Source organism: Pongo abelii, chromosome 2 (genome assembly GCF_028885655.2).
Source record: "Pongo abelii isolate AG06213 chromosome 2, NHGRI_mPonAbe1-v2.0_pri, whole genome shotgun sequence".
Classification (NCBI taxonomy): domain Eukaryota; kingdom Metazoa; phylum Chordata; class Mammalia; order Primates; family Hominidae; genus Pongo; species Pongo abelii.
Genome location: NC_085928.1, coordinates 188337120 through 188357917, shown reverse-complemented (window position 1 = coordinate 188357917; position 20798 = coordinate 188337120). Strand labels below are relative to the sequence as shown.

The window sequence follows — 20798 nt, the reverse complement described above, 5'->3', positions numbered from 1 at the left end:
GTGGATATTCAGTGGAATTTTTTTTCTGGGCTCTCTATTCCATTCCATTGATCCATATGTCTGTTTTTATGCCAGTGCCATGCTTTTTGGTTACTAGAGCTTTGTAATATATTTTGAAATCCAGTAGTCTGATGACTCCAACTTTCTTCTTTTAGCTCAAGATGACTTTGGCTATTCAGGAATTTTATGGTTCCATATGAGTTTTAGGATTCTTTTTCTATTTCTGTGAAGAATGACATTAAAATTTTGACAGAGATTACATTGGATGTGTACACTGCTTATGGTAGTATGACTATTTTAACAATATTAATTATTTCAATCCATGAACATAGAATATCTTTCCATTTATTTGTATCTTTTTCAATTTCTTTTATCAATGTTTTATAGTTTTCTGTATATGAATTTTCCATCTCTTTAAATTACTTACTCCTAAGTATTTTATTCTTGATCCTATTGTAAATGTATTGTAAATGAGATTATTTTCTTAATTTCTTTTTCAGACAGTCTGTTTGTATAGAAAATCTACTTATTTTTATAGGTTGATTTTATATCCTGCAACTTTACCAAATTCCTTTATCAGTTCTATCAGTTTTTTGTAGAATCATTAGAATTTTCTCTGTGTAAGATCATGTCATCAACAAACAGAGACAATTTCACTTATTCCTACGTAGATGTAATTTATTTTCTTGGCCAATTGCTCTGATTAGGACTTCTAGTACTATATTGAATAGAAGTGGTGGAAGTGGGCATCTGTTTCTTATTCATGATCTCAGAGAAGAAATCTTCAACTTTTCACCATTGAGTGTGATGTGAGATGTGGATTTGTCATATATAGTCTTTATTGTGTTGAGAGAAATTTTTCTATACCTAATTTATTGAGAGTTTTTATAATAAAATGTTGAATTTTGTCAAACTATTCTTTCTGCATCTATTGAGATGATCATGTGGTTTTTTGCATCTATGTTCATCAGGGATATTGGCTTGTAGTTTTTTGTTTTTTTTTTATTCTTTTCTGAGTTACGCGTCAGGGTAATAATGATTTGCAAAATAAGTTTGGAAGTACTTTCTCTTCTGCAATGTTTTGGAACAGATTAAGAAGGATTAGTACTTGTTCTTCCTTAAATGTTTGTTACAATTCAGTCATGAAGCCATCTGGTCTTGGGCTTTTCTTTGATGAAAGACTTTTTATTACAAATTCAATATTCTTACTGCTATTGATCTATTCAGATTTTGGATTTCTTCATAATTAAGTCTTAATAGGTTATATATTTCTAGGAGTTTGTCCACTTATAGATTGTCTGATTTTTGGCATATAGTTGTTCATAGTAGTTGCTTATTATCCTTTGTATTTTTTTATCAGTTGTAATGTCTTGTTTTTCATTTATGATTTTGTTTACTTGAGTCTTGCTTCTTTTTTGTCTAGCTGTTTGTCAAGTTTGTTTAGCTTTTCAAGAAACAGCTTTTGATTTCATTGATGTTATATATTGTTTTTCTAGTCTCTTACTTCAGTTCTTTCTGCTTGCAACATTGTTATTTCCTTTCTTCTGATATCTTTGGATTTAGTTTATTCTTCTTTATCTGGTTTCTTAAGGTGTAACATTAAGTTGTCTATTTGATTTTTTTTTGGATGTAGGTGTTATTGCTGTAAACTTTCCCTTAAGTCTGATTTTGCTATATACCATAATTTTTAATATGCTGTATGTTCATATTTGTTTGTCTCAACATGTTTTTAAATTTTCCTTTTAATTTATTCTTTTATCCAATAGTTGTTCAGAAGCATATTATTTAATTTCTAATATTTGATAATCTTCCATGATTCTTTCTGTTATTGATTTCTAGTTTCATACTATTATGGTTGGCAAAGATAGTTGATATGATTTTGACCTTCTTAAATTTATGGCCTAACATGTAATCTATCCTATGAAAGGTTCTAAGTACACTTGAGAAGAATGTGTATTCTGTTGCTGTTGAGAGCAATGTTTTGTATATATCTGTTTGATCCATTTGGTCTAAAATGTAGTTCAAGTTCAATATTTTCTTCTGACTTTCAACACCAGACAGATGATATGTCTGGTGTTGAATGTGGGGTATTAAAATTCCATATAATTATTGTGTTGTATCCTGCCTCTCTTCAGATCTTTTAGTGTTGGCGTTGTATATTTAGGTGCTCTGGTGTTGGGTGCATATATATTTACAATTCTCATATTCTCTTGATGAAATGATCCATTTATCACTATATAATGACATTCTTTGTGTTATTTTTATGTTTTGGGCCTAAAGTCTCTTTTGTCTGAAATAAATATAGTTACCTCTCCTCTCTTTTGGTCTGCATTTGCATGAAATATCTTTTTTCATCTATTCACTTTCAGTCTATGAGTGTCATTGAAGGTAATGTGAGTCTCTTGTTGGCAGCATACAATTGAGTCTTCTATGGTGGTGTTTGCTTTTTCTCAGGAATCCTTCACCAAGCTCCAGACTAGATTAAGTTTTTTGTTATTATTGTTACACTCTTATAGGATCACATTTTTCTTTTCTGTAGAACACTTATATTTTTCTTACCTCTGAATCTGTTTGTGTTATTATTTAACTCTGAGCTCTATGAGACTAGGAATTGCTTGATTTACTTCACCACAGTCTTGGGCACATAGCATGGTTCCTGGTACTTAAGTACATAATAAAATGTTGTTGAAGGAATGTATAAATAAATTGGCAAAAGACTTTGCACACAAAAAATTTTCAGTCAGTAATTTCAGATATAGTCACAGAAAATAAAACAACTTTACTTTTAGTATGTTAGAATTAAAAGCATTGATTTTGCTCACAGAAGAAGACTCTTTGGTGCTTTATTATATATTTAAAAGGAAAGTGTAAAGGACACCACTTCTTCAAATAATTATAATAAGGCCATTTCTTAATTGTGAAATGAAAAAGACTCATAATTATGTTGGTTGACTCTACTTATTATATAAGTACTTAACCAGGTTTTCAATTTACATTGGATGGTAAACACTGGCAAGGAAACTTCTGCATAATGGAAAGTACTTTGACACCTGGCCAGCTTTGCCAGGATTCAATTTCATTAAATTATTGTCAACGTACACATCAAGTGTGTGAGGTGGAGCTGAAGGGGTTGCCTTGTAAAGAAATGTGGGAATTATATCTCAAGGCATATAAGGTGACTTAGCTCTCAGAGAAGGTGTTCTTTTTTAGGGCAAGTAACAAAAGTGATTTTCACTGTTATCCTAGAATCATTCTTAATGAAGGTATCATTTGTTTCTTCCCTGAATACATCATGTTCTGACACACGCTTATGCTCCTACCACACTGAATTTATCATACTCTGAATTCAGGCCCTGTTATACTTCTCCCTTTGTCTTTGCACATATTCATCCCCCATCATACTTTTCCGTTTTTTCCTAGCTGAAACAAGATGTGAATTTGGTCCTTGAACAGTCAATGCACTTGCATTTCATTAGTGCTACATGACAGATTTTTTACACTCCTTTTTGGTAGGTATGCTTCTTTATCCCTCAATTCTATCTTTGTCGTTATTGACATTGGACAACTCTCTGGTCTTTTTGTTTTGTTTTGTTTTTGAAAGTATAGTCTTTTTCTAAGCCTCCTTATAGGTCCTTGTTTTTATGTCTCAATGACCCTTTCCCTCTGAAGCTAACCATTCTTGTCATAATCTTGGTACTGATCCCATATTCCCCTCTGAAGGACATTATGCTCATACTTATCTTCCTCTTTTTAGAAGCATCAGTTTTTATTTTGCTTTTTCTTGCTCTCAATGTTTATATATTAAAAATCTAATTCTTTTCATCTAAATAAATACAGACTTTTCACAGATTTTATTGTACTTTGTAGCTGTTGATATACTTTGTATCATTCTTTTTTAGCAACACAAATCCATTTGACCACCCAGTCCCTTGCTTCTGCCTCTACCATTGAATTGAACCCAGTATTTACAATGTTGTTATGATGTTCTTACAATCAGATTTAAAAGCTTCTCCTTAGTCCTCTTACTTTTTGACATCTCAGGGCTATTCTGATTCTGTTGGCAATTTCAACTGCTTTCCAAACTTTTCCTTCCCCTTACTCTCATTGATGTAGATGATTCCAGTTTCCCTTTTTGGTTCATCTCTTTGTGGTTTATCTTCCCTCCATCACCAGGTCTCCTTTCTTCTTCCATCTCTAACCGTGAGAAATATCCAAACTTTATTTCTTGACTTCTCAAGACTTTCTTGACTTCTCAAACTTTATTTTGTAGAAGCTGCTATCCTGTATTTCTGTCTTAAATCATCATCTATAAATCAATTGTTCCCAAATCCTAATCCTGTGCCAAATCTTTCCATCAGGCTCCAGCTTTTTAGTTCAAACTACCTACAAGAAAACTTTTGTTGAAATTTCCTAAAAAGTAAAAATTCAGTGTGACCATAGCCAAACTTCTCATTTTTATCCTTAAAAATGTCCCTTTTGTCCTCATCCTCCTTTCAAGTTGGGCCACTAGTACTCCTCAAAGTTCAAATGCTTGTAATTAATGACAAAGCCCAGTATATTTTCTTGTAGGTTTCTCTGTCTGTTTTTTATTGCCTTCTTCTTCAATTTTCCTTTCTACAGGAAGACTTCACAACTCTTGTGTGAATATAGTTGCCTCCTAGCTATATTTTCTCTTTTATATCTTCCAGTTTTCCAAAACTATATCTTATCTTTCTCTCATTTTTTAAAAAATATTACCTTTCTCTAACTGTGTTTGCATTTAGTAACCCTATTATACAATTGGGCCCTTCTATTATAAATAGGCTATTCAGAAATCAGTTTATTAAATCAAAATAACACTATCAGTAATCATACTCTACTGCCTCCTACAACTGACAGTATTTTTACTGCCTTTTAAAACTTGCTATATATAAAAAAGTTAATAATGTTTATTACACATCTCAGAAAAATAAGCACAAACATAGCTAGCAGGCAGGCCATTATGTAAATAGAGAGATGAAAATGTTAATATACAACTGAATAGATGTCTGTTGGTGATGGACACAATCTCCCTGGCACTTAGCTTTGTTCCTCTCTATGGAAGTTTATGGGGAGAGGGTTTGGGAAAAAAGCTTTGATACTGTCTTATTCTCTTATGGTATTGTATGGTTTAGCACTCATGTGGCTTCCTAGTATTTTATAAATTTTATTCTTTTAATTGCCTCCATATGAATAGAAGCTATGATGCCTGTCATCTTGGCTAGCATATCTAGTTTCACTGTAAGCGTAAAGCCAAAAAAAAAAAAAAAAAAAAAGAGTAAAGCCAAAACCAAAACAAAACAACTATAATTTATTGACTAAATTTTATTAGAGGCATTTTATATACTAATTTTATATTAAAATTTAGACTAATATAAGCAATTTGAAGGTAGAAATTTAAGGCAAGTAAAGTGATAATTTGGTAAGGGTATTCTATATTATTAGATAATTAGAAACATATACTTAGTTTTTTTATTTTAAATTTGAGCCCTTTGCCAAGAATTCAAGTTATACAGTTTTTTTTTTTATGAAGCCCAAGTAGTCTTCAGTCTAAATGATCTTAGATCTAAATGTGTTTACACGTGATTTTTAAAACTTAATGACTATATAACCAACTAAAAATTTAGCAAATTCTGAAAAAATTTTATACAACCCATCTGTTAATATTTAAATATTCTCTTTTAATCTTTTAAAAATGTTTATGTGTTTTGCATGCCTGTAATCATAGTGTTTATGCTTTTTTCCTGTGGAATTTAAAAGACAACACTGTATCACAACTATTTCCCCTGCATATGCTGCATAGCTTCCATGCTTCTGTGATTTTTTTTTAACAACAGGGTCTAAGGAGTGAGCAGGGTAAAGTCTAATGACGCACAGCCAAGGAATTTCCTTGCCTTGATAATAGGCCAGCTGCCCATTAACTTACCAGCTTCTAGCTCACTCTCACACACTATCGTATGACATTTGTTCTAAAATTGTCAATCTACAGGGAATAATTAAGGCTCATTGCCTTGAGATTTAAAAAAATAAAATTGGCTTTATATGAGAGATTCTTCCTAATGTAATGCAGACAGAATAAAAACAGGAGTAATGTTTCAATCTGCGAAATAAATTCTCAACTTGAACATCCTCATGCTGAGAAGAAAACATCCATTTCAGTGTATAGAGATGCAAGAAATTTGATATTTTTCCCTTGACATTTCTGTCATATTCAGCCATCATCCTGGGCTGTCAGCACCTGCCCCACGACTTAAAAATCCTGTTTGATCTGTGTTCATCAATTACTGCATCAGCAGCTCTACCTCTCAGTTAGTTTGAATGAACTTAAGAAGAAATGGGCCTGGGTTAACTCAACACTTGGTTCTCTTTTTAGTGTGTGATACCCTATACTTTCCCCTTGTATTGAAAAAAATATTATTTGGTTTTCTCTATTTGCTTCCCTTCTGAATGTCCTGTACTTTCCATGTGTTTCAAATTGTATTTTGGTTGTTATTTGAGGGTTAGTTTTATAGAACGTTAGTTTTGTTTTTATTATTATTATTTCACATTTTATCTTTAAAAAATTATATTTTTAGTGACTACATCTGTATTTAATGTTAATTGAAATATGTTTACCTTCAACCATTCATTCATCAATTTACCACTTATTTATTCATTAATTGTAGCCCTCTTTTATGGCAGGAAAAAAGTTTGATTACTTTTATTGAGTTGATTCACTTACTTTGGTTTTAAGAAAGGACCAATTTAGTCAAATTACGATTTGTGATTGGCTGATTTTTCCAAAGCATTCATGTATGAAATCAGAATCTGTTTATTTTGTTGAAATGGAGTTATGTAGCATATCTTGTTGATAATATAAAATGCATTTTCTAATTATTACTTTTTATTTTTAATATCTTCATTTTAAGAGCTCACAATTTTTGTTTTCTAAACTGTGTATTGGGATTAAATTGACATTGTTTCTACTTAGAAAAAAGTGTTTATTTTTTACAGGTTAGTTGTCATAATGTTTTACTGTACTTACTGGTGCTAATAATTTGTGTATAAATGTGTTTTAAAATTTGGGCTTATTTGTCTTTTGCTTATGCAAGGGTACGAAATCTCATTTTCTTCTTCCTTTTTTTCTCAGGCCTTGCTTTCGTTCATTTTTTTTTCTGACCTGTATGTAAAGACAAACAATTATTTCATTTTCTCATCCTCTTCAATCCTTTTTGCAAAATTCTTCCTTTTAAAAATATTATTCTCTAGATAGTCTTTAAATACAAACTTACACAATTATTTTGGTCTAGTAATGACTGACCCATACCCTAGCTCTTTACAGCCAGTTTATTACAGTTTAAATCCAGAGTACGCTGGATTAAGGCCAAGTAAACATTGTTGTGATAGCACAATTTTCTGTTCTCTGGCTCACTGTGGTCATACTCCTGATAATGTTTTCATGTTGTGTTTTGCAGGGGAAAATGTATTTCCTCACAAGAATATTTTAAGTTTAGTGCCAGCCATTCTTTGCACACTCTTATTAGAGACATTTGCCCTTTGCCTAGTAAACATTTGTTGAAAATGCTTCCATGAATAATTATCTCTTCCTACACTATTTAAACTCAAAGTTATTCGTGTACATCTAATCAACTGAGAATAAAATCCCATTTTTTAGAATTTGTTTGGATTTCTTCACAGCGATGAGTAATTGTTGCTAAAGGAAGATTTACTGGGGCAAGAAGCATGATCAGTCCAATTTCATCAGATTTATATTTTATGTCTGAGGCATTCCATTCCTTGGGATAATGGTTTCCCAGCCTACCCACTCAAAATGCATTTATAATTTAACTTATATATGCCTAATAGTTGCACAAATTTTCTTTAAATTACATTAATTTTGGTATTGTATGAATTGACTTTCACTTTTGTTTCTATAATAATCCAGTTTGATTTATCATAGCTTGCCATGCAGCCACTGACCAGAAAACATTTACATCATAAATCAGAGATCAATAGTCATGACAAATTTCCTTCTATTATATTAATTTACACTTTCACAGTTTATAGAAACACCTATATTCCCATTTTCTTGCCAGTATAGAGCTTCTTATCTGTTCTTGTTGCAGCAGCCTGAAGTTAGTTAGGGATCTGTCCATGTTTTGTCCCTTGGTCTCTCTGTATCTCTATTATATAGTTAATATTTAAATACCCTCTTGCCTTCAAAAAATTCAAACAATATACATGTATGTTAGTAAAATTCAAATTTCTCCTTCACTCTTTTTCAAGGGCTACTACTCTCAACAGTTTATAGTGAATGTTTTGTAAATTTATTTTAAAACATGTTTTGTTGATATGTACCTATGTATTTTTTTACATACACATATTAAATTATATGCATTGTACTGTCTTTTTTTCTTTGCTTAAAAATATTGTAATGACATGTCTATTTTTAATAATTGCATGCATGTTATTGTGTTCCCTTTTAGCCAACCTTTAGTTTGTTTCCATTTTTTCTGTATTATAACATTTAAATGAATGCTCATAATTGGTAATTCTGGGGCAGAAAAATAAAAATGTATCTAACTTTATTGGATATTGTAAAATTTATAAACACTTTTTTACTAATAGTGTAGGTCACTTTTTCTATGTCCTTAATTATTTTTAGCTGGTTTATCTATAAATTTCAGAAAGAGAATCTGAAAATCTAATTTATTTTTTACTTGCAGATTTCTCCATTTCTCCATAATGTTAATTTTGCTTCATACATTTCAAGAATATATCTTCAGTGGTACACATCTGTGATTACTATATATTCCTTGTGGGCTTTTTATTACAATTTTATGCTATTCTGTATTTTTAATAATTTTTCTTAAATCTATTTTGTCTAATATTAGTATTATTTTACCAGTCTTTTGTTTTCCTTTGGTTAGTTTTCAGTTAGAGTACTTTACTGTATTAGTTAGTGTTCTCCAGAAAGACAGAACCAATAGGATATATATAGATATTTAAGAGGAGATTTATTATAATTGGCTCATGTGATTATTGAGGCCAAGAAATCTCACAGCATGCCACCTGCAAGCTGGAGATGAAAAAAGGCCAGTGGTATAATTCAGTGTGAGTCCCAATAAGAGGTGAAGCCAGCTGGGCTTCTGGGTCGGGTGGGGACTTGGAGAACTTTTCTGTCTAGCTAGAGGATTGTAAATGCACCAATCAGCACTCTGTGAAAATGCACCAATCAGCACTCTGTGTCTAGCTAATGGATTGTAAACGCACCAATCAGCACTTGGTAAAGACGCACCAATCAGCACTCTGTGTCTAGCTAAAGGTTTGTAAATGCACCAATCAACACTCTGTAAAACGGACCAATCAGCAGTCTGTAAAATGGACCAATCAGCACCCTGTAAAATGGCCAATCAGCAGGAAGTGGGTGGGGTCAAATAAGGGAATAAAAACTGGCCACCCAAGCTAGTAGCAGCAACCCGCTTGGGTCCCCTTCTACTCTGTGGAAGCTTTGTTTCTTCACTCTTCACAATACATCTTGCTGCTGCTCACTCTTTGGGTACACACTACCTTTATGAGCTGTAACACTCACCACGAGGGTCTGTGGCTTCATTCCTGAAGTCAGCGAGACAACGAACCCACTAGGAGGAACAAACAACTACGAACCCACTAGGAGGAACAAATAACTCCAGATGTGCCACCTTTAAGAGCTGTAACACTCACTGTGAAGGTCTGTGGCTTCACTCCTAAAGTCAGCAAGACCACGAACCCACCAGAAGGAAGAAACTCCGATCACCTGAAGGAACAGACTCCAGACACGCCATCTTTAAGAAGTGTGGCTTCATTCCTGAAGTCAGCGAGACCACTGCAAGGAACCAATTCTGGACACACCAAGGCCAGAGAAGCAGAAGAACTGATGGTATAAATTCTGAAGTCTGAAGGGTGGAGATCCAGGAACTATGATGTCTAAGGCTGAGAGAAGATGGCTTAAGAAGAGCTCCCAGCTCAAAAAGAGAGTGAAAGAATTTCCTCTGCCTCTGCATTGTTGTTCTACTTGGGCCCTCAATGGATTGCATGATACCCACTTACATTGGTGAGGGTGCATCTTTTTTACTCAGTTTACTGACTCAAATGCAAATCTCTTCCACAAATACTCTCACAGACACACTCAGAAATAACATTATACCAGATATCTGGGTGTCCCTCAGCCCTGTCAAGTTGACACATAAATTTCACCCTCACATCTTTCTTCTTTATCAATCTCATGTGTGTAGAACTAGATTAATAATAACTTTAGTTTCTAGTGGAGTCATAATTGACAGTCCTTTTCATTTTATTTACATAATTTTAATTTTTAATAATTATTAACAATCATTTATGTATATATAAGTGTTACTGTCTTAAGTGTGTACAAGTTACAGTGTACACTTTTTAGGGTTAGATTCATCATTTATTATCAAACCATCTTTTTGATAATTTTCAACACTTTTGACTGGCTTATTGTTATCGCTGATTAGTTCATCACTGATTTTTACCTAAGAATGTGACTGACAAAGAACTCACTTCAGGAGTAGAAGTGCTGGTTTTGTCATTTTATTTTTATTTTCTTGTGCTCTATTATTTGTAGCCCCTTGTTTTCTTGCACAAATATTTGAAAATCACGTGACCACTTTTGTGAGGATTAGTAGAAATGCATAATACTGGCAATCCACTTGACGTGATAAATCAAAATATGAAAGAAGAAATGAGTAATCTGTCAACATTTTGGGGTTGAGGAAATCTTATTCTTCCCCTGGGATATTTTCTCTATTATATATGATTAATAAGCATTTGACATGCAAAAATGATGATGCCAGTGTCCATTTGTATATTACATATTAGTAAAGCATAATTTAAAATTTTGTTTTAAATACAAATTACTTTTCTTTGATTTATTTTATTTTCCCTGTTGCAATGAATTAGCTAATGTAGTGATACTCAAAGTATGACCTATGGACATCTGGAGGCCTCTGAGAACCTTTTTGGAGGTCTATGAAATCAAAACTATTTTCATAATAATACTAAAAATTATTTATATTTTTTGCTTTGTTGGCATTTGCACAGATAATGCATATACCATGGTAGGGAACACTGCTAGATATGTAGCATGAATCAAGGCAATGTGAAAAAGAAAATAAAACTCTACTGGTAGACATTGTATTCTTTGTTGCCAAGCACATACAGAAAAAAAAGCAAGTTTTACTTACAAATGTATTGGAAGAAGCATTAAAATTATGAATTTTTATTAAATCTTGATCTTTGGTTACATGTCTTTTTAATATTATGTGTAAGTAGGAAGTATGCATAAAGCATTTCTGCTACATTGAAAGTGTACTTATATGGCTGTGGCATTGTTGAGAGCTGAACTGGCCTCTTTTTTCATGAGATGTTATTTTTTCTTGAAGGAAACTGGTTATTCAGACTTGGAAATTTGGTACACATTTTCTCAAAGAAGGGTGAAGTGAGCTTGTCACTTCAGGGAACAAAACTGACAGTATTTGTGGCCAATGATAAAATTTGAGCTTTTAAGTTAAAATCAGAAGTTTGAAAATGTGTATCCACCACTATAAACTTGACAGCTTCTCAGTACTTAAAGACAGGGCCAGCTACATAATTTGCAGGGCTTGGTGCAAAATGAAAATATGGAGCTCCTTGTTTAAAAAGCAGGAAAAAAGTGCCACTAAAGTACTAAAATATAAAGCTTTTTTTTCCTGTTCCATGGTCTCTCTCTTGACTTGCCGTGGTATATCATACTCACTATTTAATGTTGCTCTAAGCAAAAAAAAAAAAAAAAAAAAATTAAAATTTTATATTATTAGCATGAACTTTACTGTTTAAATTGCAAAATGCCAGTTTTATATGCAAATATAAAAACATTTCTTTTATATGCAGAATCACAAATTTGAACAATTTGTATTTCATAGTTCATACATGCACTTTTTTTATTCTCATCCGAAGAGGGGATATCATGCACAACCTTAATTAGCTGTTTTTATTTCATTTCTTGACACTTGCACATTCTGTCAACACTATCTTTAGCTTACTTATGAGTAAGGAAGGGCTGAAAAAAAAGGAACTATAAGTTGCCCTGTTTTTCCTTTTCTTACTCTCATCATTGTTGGCTATTATAGGAAAGGAACACCAGTAAGAAAGAGTATGACAGAATTACCTGTCGATCCATCTTTCTCAGAATGTGCTGCCTTCTTTCTACATTAGAAACAAGTTCTGGTTTGATTGAAAAGTGTGGCCTCTGAGGATTGTTAGTACCCCCATTTCGTTAGAATCTTAATAAGGTAACTGTGATAGTTTGAATGTTTGTCCCCTCCAAAACCCACGTTGAAATTTAATTGTCATTGTAACAGTATGAAGAGGTAGGACCTATAAGAGGTGTTCAGATCATGAATAGACCATGCCATTATCACAGGATTGAGTTCCTTATCATGAAAGTGGGTTTACTCCCTATTGCTCTCTCTCTTGCCCTGTCTTGCTCTTCTGCCTTCCACTGTGGGGTGGACTCATCAATAGAGCCTTCACTAGATACTGGCTCTTTGACTTTGGACTTTCCAGCCTACAGACAGGTGAGCTAATAAATTTCTGTTATTTATCGATTACCCAGTCTATGGTATTCTGTTACAGCAACACAAAACAGACTAATACGCTTACCTTGGACTTAGCGTAAATCTCACTAAATTCCCACAAATCATGGGTTCACTAGAATTTTGTGATTGTGGGGTGTTATGAACACTAAATGCAATAACACACTGTAAATTTATATAATGCTTTTGGAAAGCAAGATGTCAATATTATAAAAAGACATTTAAAAATCTGCTCTTAATTCAGGAGTCTTAAATTCGTGGAAATGTAGCATAAAGAAATATTGAAACAAAAGTAGAAAGCTATATGTACAAAATCGTTTTTTATTGTATTAATTATTCAATATTAGTGGAAACTAGAATGAATCATTGTCCAATGAAGTAATTAAATATTATACAATCATGAAAATAGCAAAAAGCATACGTAAAATCATGGTAGCATGTTAAGTAAGTCAAAATCTTAATAAAAATTAACAAACACTGGGATTAGAGCTGTGTAAAATTATTAACGCTTTTGGATAAATATCATTGGGGAACACATGAAAAATAGAAAAGTTATTCCAGGTAATAGGATCATACTTAATTTGTTTCCATTTTGCTGAACATTCTTTTTTTTTTTTAAATGTTTCTTTTTTTTATTATTATACTTTAAGTTCTAGGGTACATGTGCACAACGTGCAGGTTTGTTACATATGTATACATGTGCCATATTGGTGTGCTGCACCCATTAACTTGTCATTTACATTGGGTATATCTCCTAATGCTTTCCCTCCCCCTTCCTCCCACCCCACAACAGGCCCCGGTGTGTGATATTCCCCTTCCTGTGTCCAAGCTGAACATTCTTTATTATTGACTTTTTGCGGTAAAACAAACACATAAACCAAAAATTCAAGAGGCTTTCTGAAATAATTACAGTCTAATGCATGGCATTTGGAATTGAGACTCAGGTTGGAGACCTGGCTCTCTTATTTATATTTATGTTTTTATTTTTATGTGGTTTATATTTATATTTATCATTTGTATTTGTGTCATTGTAGATCAGTAACTTAATTTTGTGAACCTTAATTTCATCATCAGTTAACTAAAGATTTCCACTAGCTTTTTAGAGTCATGAGATTAAGATGATGTATGTGAAAGTGTTTCTCTTTTTTTTAACTTTTAAGTTAAGGGGTACGTGTGTGTTTGTTATACAGGTAAACTTGTGTCATGGGAGTTTGTTATACAGGTTATTTCATCACCCAGGTATTAAGTCTAGTATCCATTAGTTATTTTTTTCTTATCCTCTCCTTCCTCCTCTCAATGGTAGTTTAATAGGAACAGCATTGAATCTATAAATTGCTTTGGGCAGTAGGATCATTTTAATAATACTGATTCTTCCTACCCATGAACATGGAATATTTTTTATTTGTTTGTGTCATGTCTGATTCTTTTGAGCAATGTTTTGTAGCTCTCCTTGTAGAGATATTTTATATCCCTGGTTAGCTGTATTCCTAGGTATTTTATTCTTTTTGTGGCAATTGTGAATGGAATTGCATTCCCGATTTGGCTCTTTGCTTGATTGCTGCTGATGTATAGGAAAGATAATGATGTTTTTTACATTGATTTTATATCTTGAGATGTTGATGAAGTTGTTTATCAGCTTAAGCAGATTTTGAGCCAAGACTATGAAGTTTTCCAGATACAGGATTATGTCATCTGCAAATAAGGATAGATTGACTTCCTCTCTTTCTATTTGATGGGCTTTATTTCTTTCTCTTGCCTAATTTCCCTAGCCAGGACTTTTAATACTATGTTGCATAAGAGTGGTGAGAGAGGGCATCCTTGTCTTGTGCAGGTTTTCAAAAGGAATGCTTCCAGATTTTGCCCATTTAATATGATGTTTGCTGTGGGTTTGTCATAGATGGCTCTTATTCTGAGATATGTTCCTTAAATAACTAGTTTATTGAGAGTTTTTAACATAACGCAGTGTTGAATTTTATTGAAAGCCTTTTCTGTATCTATTGAGAAAATCTTATGGATTTTGTCTTTCGTTCGAATCATATTTATTGATCTGCGTATGTTGAAACAATTTTGCATCTCAAGGATAAAGCCTACTTGATCATGGTGGATAAGATTTTTGATGTGCTTCTGGATGATTCAGTTTGCAAGTAATTTGTTGAGGATTTTTGCTGCAATGTTCATCAAGAATATTGGCCTGAAGTTTCTCTTTTGTTGTATCTCTGCCAAGTTTTGGTATCAGGATGATGCTGGCCTCATAGAATTAGTTAGGAAGGAGTCCCTCCTTGTCCATTTTTTGGAGTAGTTTCAGCATTAATGGTACCAGCTCTTCTTTGTACATCTGGTAGAATTCAGCTATGAATCCATCTGGTCCTAGGCCTTTTTTGGTTGGTAGGCCTTTTACTACTAATTCAATTTCAGTGTATGTTATTGGTCTGTTCAGGGGCTAAATTTCTTGCTGGCTCAGTCTTGGGAGTGTGTATGTATCCAGGAACTAATCTATTTCTTCTAGATTGTTTAATTCCTGTGCATATACATGTTTATAATAGTCTCTGATGGTTGTTTGTATATCTGTGAGGACAGTGGTAATATGCCCCTTGTCATTTCTGATTGTGTTTATTTCAATCTTCTCTTTTTTTGTTATTAGTCTAGCTAGTGGTCTATCTACCTTATTATTTTTCTTCAAAAAAAAAAAAAAAACAGCTGCTTAATTCCTGGATCTTTTGAATGTGTTTTCATGTCTCAATCTCCTCCAGTTCAGCTATTATTTTGGTTACTTTTTGCCTTCTGCTGGCTTAGGGATTTGTTTGCTCTTGGTTCTCTAGTTCTTTCAGTTGTGATGTAAGGTTGCTAACTTGAGATCTTTCTAACTTTTGGATGTGGGCATTTAGTACTATAAATTTCCCTCTTAACAGGGTCTTAGTTGTGTCCCAGGAATACTAGTATATTTTATCTTTGCTCTGATTAGTTTCAAAGAATTTTGTGATTTCTGCCTTAATTTCATTATTTGCCCAAAATTCATTCAGGAGCAGGTTATTCAGTTTTCATGAGATTGTATGGTTTTGAGTGAACTTCTTAGTCTTGATCTCTAATTCGATTGCTCTGTTGTCTGAGAGATTGTTATGATTTCAGTTCTTTTGCATTTGATAAGGAGTGTTTTGCTTCCAATTATGTTATCAACGTTAGCGTAAGTACCATGTGGTGATATATTTTGTTGTTTTTGGATGGAGAGTTCTGAAGATATCTATCAGGTCCATTTGAGTACTGAGTTTTGGTTCTGAATATCTGTTAATTTTCTGTCTTGATGATCTGTCTAATATTTTCAGTGGGACATTAAAGTCTCCCACTATTATGTGGGAATCTAAGTCTCTTTCAATGTCTCTAAGAACTTGCTTTATAAATCTAGGTGCTCCTGTGTTGAGTGCATATATATTTAGGGTAGTTAGATATTCTTGTGGAATTGAACCCTTTACTATTATGTAATGCCCTTCTTTGTCTTTTTAAAAAAATTTTTGTTGGTTTAATGTCTGTTTTGTCAGAAACTAGGATTGCAACCCCTGATTTTTCTGTTTTCCATATGCTTTGCAGATTCTTCTGTATGCCTTTATTTTGAGCCTATGAATGTTGTTGTATGTGAGGGGGGTCTCTTGAAGACAGTATACTAATGGGTCTTGGTTCTTTATCCAGCCTGCCACTCTGTGTCTTTTAATTGTGGCATTTAGTTTGTATACCATTAAGATTAGTATTGATAGATGTGAATTTGATTATGTCATCATGATGTTTGCTGGTTATTCTGTAGACTTATGTGATTGCTTTATAGTGTCACTGGTCTGTGTATGTAAGTGTGTTTTTGTAGTGGCTGATATTGTCTTTCCTTTCCATATTTAGTGCTTCTTTCAGGGACTCTTGTGAGGCAGGTCTAGTGGTAATAAGTTCTTCAGCATTTGCATGTCTGAAATAATCTTATTTTTCCTTCATGTATGAGGCTTAGTTTGACCAGATGTGAAATTCTGGGTTGAAACTTCTTTTCTTTAAGAATGTTGAATGTTGGCTTCCAATCACTTCTGGCTTGTAAGTTTTCTGTTGAGAGATTGACTGTTAGTCTAATGGGCTTTCTTTGTAGGTGACCTGACCTTTCTCTCTAGCTGCCTTTAACATTTTTTCTTTCATTTTGACTCTGATAATTATGTGTCTTGGGATGATCTTCTTGTGAAGTAACTTACTGGAGTTCTCTGTATTTCCTGAAGTTGAATATTGGCCTCTCTAGCTAGGCTGGGGAAGTTCTCATGGATGATATCCTGAAATATGTTTTCCAAGTTGGCATTCTCCCCATCTCTTTCAGGGACACCAATGAGTTGAAGATTTGGTCTCTTTACATAATCTCATATTTCTTGGAGGTTTTGTTGGTTCCTTTTCATCCTTTTTAATTTATTTTTGTTAGGCTGTCTTATTGCAGAAAGCCAGTATTCAAGCTCTGGGATTCTTTTCTCTGCTTGTTCTATTCTGCTATTAATACTTGTGATTACATTATGAAACTTTTGTACTGTTTTTCAGCTCTGTTGGGTCTGTTATATTATTTTCTATACTGGTTATTTTGTCTGTCAGTTCCTGCATTATTTTATCGTGATTTTTACTTTCCTTGCATTAGGTTTCAACATACTCCTGTAGCTCAATGATCTTTTTTCTTATTCATATTCTGATTTCTATTGCTGTCATTTCAGCCATCTCAGCTCAGTTCAAAACCCTTGCTGGAGAGGTGATGCAGCCATTTGGAGGAAAGAAGGCACTGCAGCATTTTGAGTTTTCAGAGTTACCTTGCTGATTCTTTTTCATCTTTGAGAGCTTATCTACCTTCAATCTTGGAGGTTGCTGACCTTCAAATGGGTTTTATTTCTTTTATCCTGTTTGGTGACCTTGAGGGTTTGATTGTAGTAGAAGGTGGATTCAGCCAACTGGCTTTCTTTCTGAGAGACTTTAGGTGGCCATTCCTTAGCTCCCAACTCCTGGACTGTGTGCTCTAACTCTGGGGGACTTGTATTGGGCCTTGAGTTTGTTCTTTGGATCTGGATCCTTGAGATTTGGAATTCATTGCACTGAGGGAGCTGAGCTGCAGCAGCTATGGTAGAGTGCTAGTGGGTGCCAGAGTGCCTGCCTCCCTGCAGGCATGTACCACAGCGCTGGAGGCAATGCAGCTGGGTTGGCAGGGGCCCATGCTGGAGACTGCACATGGTTGTGCTGTAGGTGGTGTTGGCTTCAGGGTGAGGTGCTGGCAAGTTCAGGTCTGGGCGCTTTCTCTGCACCCCACAAGCAGGAGTGATTGCTCAGGGTGGAGGAGGATCTGCTGTTCTCTGTGCAATGTTATTACAAGGAAGGTGGTGAGCCTTGCTGGCTCTGTGCCCACCAAGGCTTTGTCTGCAATGGCAGGGCAGTAAGGGAAGGGCAGGCAGACTGAACTCCTGTGCCTGGGTGGGGCAAGAAAAGCAAACCTGCCTATGCAGACAGGTGCCAGCAAAGCAATGTAGGGAGTTACCACGGTCACAGGAGAAACTGCAGTATGGAGAGGGAGCAGGTTGGCTGATGTACCACCATAGGGGCTGCCTCTCTGGAGTTCTCCACTGGTCAGTCATGGTCAACCAGCACAGAAGCTATTGTTCAGGCCCCAAGGGTACCCAAGACTGCCCTGCAAGCAGCCATGGCCAGGCTGGGGTCTCAGGAGAGGACAGCAGACCAAAGGGTGTTTAGATTTGACCAGCCCCATGTGATGGGCAAGACCACCCTGCAGAGATCAGGTCCAACAGTTCCCCGAGGGCTAAAGTCTCAGTGGGAGCAACTTGAGCCTAAGAAGATGGCTGTCCCTGGACATGCTCTGCTGCAGATGTTCTCACACCAAACCCTCTGATTTCCATATCAGCTGGCTTCTGCCCCTACCACTTCTCTAAGCTTTCTTAATTTTTCAAATTCTCTAAGCAGGTCTCTCTGCCAACTCATGTGTCAGTGGTAGTCAAGGGGTCTCCTCAGAGGCCTGTGGCAAGAGTGGGTTGCTCCTTACCAATTCACCTCACCCATTCCCCTAGTGCTGTTATGGTCCAAAAATGAGTTCTGGTGCACAGTAGCCCTGTGCGGAGTTTCCAGCTTTCTCCCCCTTCAGCCTAGCTTCTGGGTCTTCCCTCTGTCCATTCTCAATACCATCCCTCTGAAGATCTGTTAAAAGCACGCCAACTGTCTCAGGCCCTGTGTGGGAGCTGTTCTACCTGGCTGTATCCTCCCCCTTTGAAAGTGTTTCTTAAAGTCCCTGAAGCGTTGGGATTCAGTACATTTTAGTTTATTCTAAAATTAGAGAGACTTTATTTTTCATTTTAGTGTTTTTAAAATGCTAATAAACTTTGCCAAAAGGCTTAACATGCTGGATGAGAGAAGGTTATACACTTTGGGAATTTTACTTGATAACTGCACTTACTGCTTTCAACAGTTCTGACTGCATATGCTTGAATGATTTTAAGTAGTAAATCCATTTTTACCTTCAAAGGCCGTTTATTGTCTGGTAGGACAATGAAATAGATTCAAATGCAGGTGTATATCTAGTTTAGGCAAAATATTTTGCTTTATCAAAAAGTAACAATCTTCAATAAACTTCTGTAAGGGGTCTTTCGATTTCAAATTCTTGAAATATTTTGCATTTTACAAATAGTTGCAAATGAATTTTTTGGTGCTATTTGCAAGATTCTGTGGAAATGTCTGTAGTCAACATTTTGGTGTAGTGGAAATAACATGAGAAAGGAATCTGAGACAATTGTGTTCTTGCAAATTCAGCATCATCTCTTTCCTTTCATCGGTAAAATTAGGGGTTGCATTACCAATTACTTAAGCTTTCTTAATTTTTCAAATTCTATGTTCTCATGACTCCATTTCTTTCTATCCATCTATCATCTATCATCATCATCATCTATCTTTCTATCTAATGGCTGTCATACATTTCTTCATATAGATCAGGAACTTAATAAGAGGTGTTTTTTGTTGTTGTTGTTTGTTTTTTGTTTTTGGATGGAGTTTCACTCTTCCTCCAGGCTGGAGTGCAATGGCGTGATCTCAGCTCACTGCAACCTCTCCCCCTGAGTTCACGTGTGATTCTCCTGGTTCAGCCTTCCGAGTAGCTGGGATTACAGGCAGGAACCACCACACCTGTCTAACTTTTTGTGTTTTTAGTAGAGATGGCGTTTCACCTTGTTGGCCAGGCTGGTCTTGAACTACTGACCTCAAGTGACCCACCTGCCTTGGCCTCCCAAAGGGCTAGGATTACATGTGTGAGCAACCGCACCAGGCCTAAGAGGTAGTTTTTACATCCCTTATCAGTCAACAGTGTGTTCACATATACTGCTGTGGACCTGAAGTAAACCCTGTTAAAAAGGCCACATAATTCCCTTAATATGCTTGTCTTGTGAGCTAAATTTCTTCATTCTATATCCAATAAAGGAAAAAGTTATCTATCTCATTATTGTAGAAAAACCTATGATATTATAGCATAACCAAAACCAACCTTTCCTGGGAGAGGTAGGGCTGATAATTTCTGAGCATTTATTATATTCCAAGCTCTTTTTAAAAAACACTTTACATACATCATTATATCTAAACCCAAGTAATATTCTAGGCAAATACCATTTAATATATAGGGAACCTGATACCTGGAGAACATACATAACTCTCCCCATGGTCACATAGTCAAATAGCAAAACTAGAACGTAAGCCCATATCCACCTGTGTCCAAAGCCTGAGCCCTTATGCAATATGTTGCACTGCTTTATAAGAGGAGTCTGCTAAGGAATGTCTCCCCAAATGCCTCTCTTGTTTGTAATCATACATTTATAGTTATTCATAGGTGGTCTTTTTACAAGTAGAATTAAAAATGTCTGTTTTAGGTTTCAGGACTTCCAGTTAGCCAAGGTCAGAGAATAAAAACAGAGAGACAGGAAGCTTTATGACAATTTTTCAAAAGGCACCAGAAATTGGAACAGCTATACTAAAATGAAAAATTGGAGCAAAGGAGGATGAGGGGGGACAAGACAATAAAGATGTGATTGGGAAAGTATGTATATTGAATTATTAGACAGTACGGGGCAGAAAAAAGATGTTTTTACTAATGATGACTGATAGTTGGCAAAGATTTTTGAAACAAGA

General features: G+C 34.8%; 1 long non-coding RNA gene across 1 annotated transcript in view; it reads left to right on the top strand.

The window, feature by feature from the left end:
• The window catches only part of LOC134761130 (uncharacterized), a 96639-nt gene that overhangs the window by 26549 nt on the left and 49292 nt on the right, over positions 1 to 20798 (top strand). Inside the window, exon 3 of the long non-coding RNA XR_010139417.1 lies at positions 12562 to 12614. This is a non-coding gene — a long non-coding RNA (uncharacterized LOC134761130). The remainder of the gene's footprint in view (positions 1 to 12561; positions 12615 to 20798) is intronic.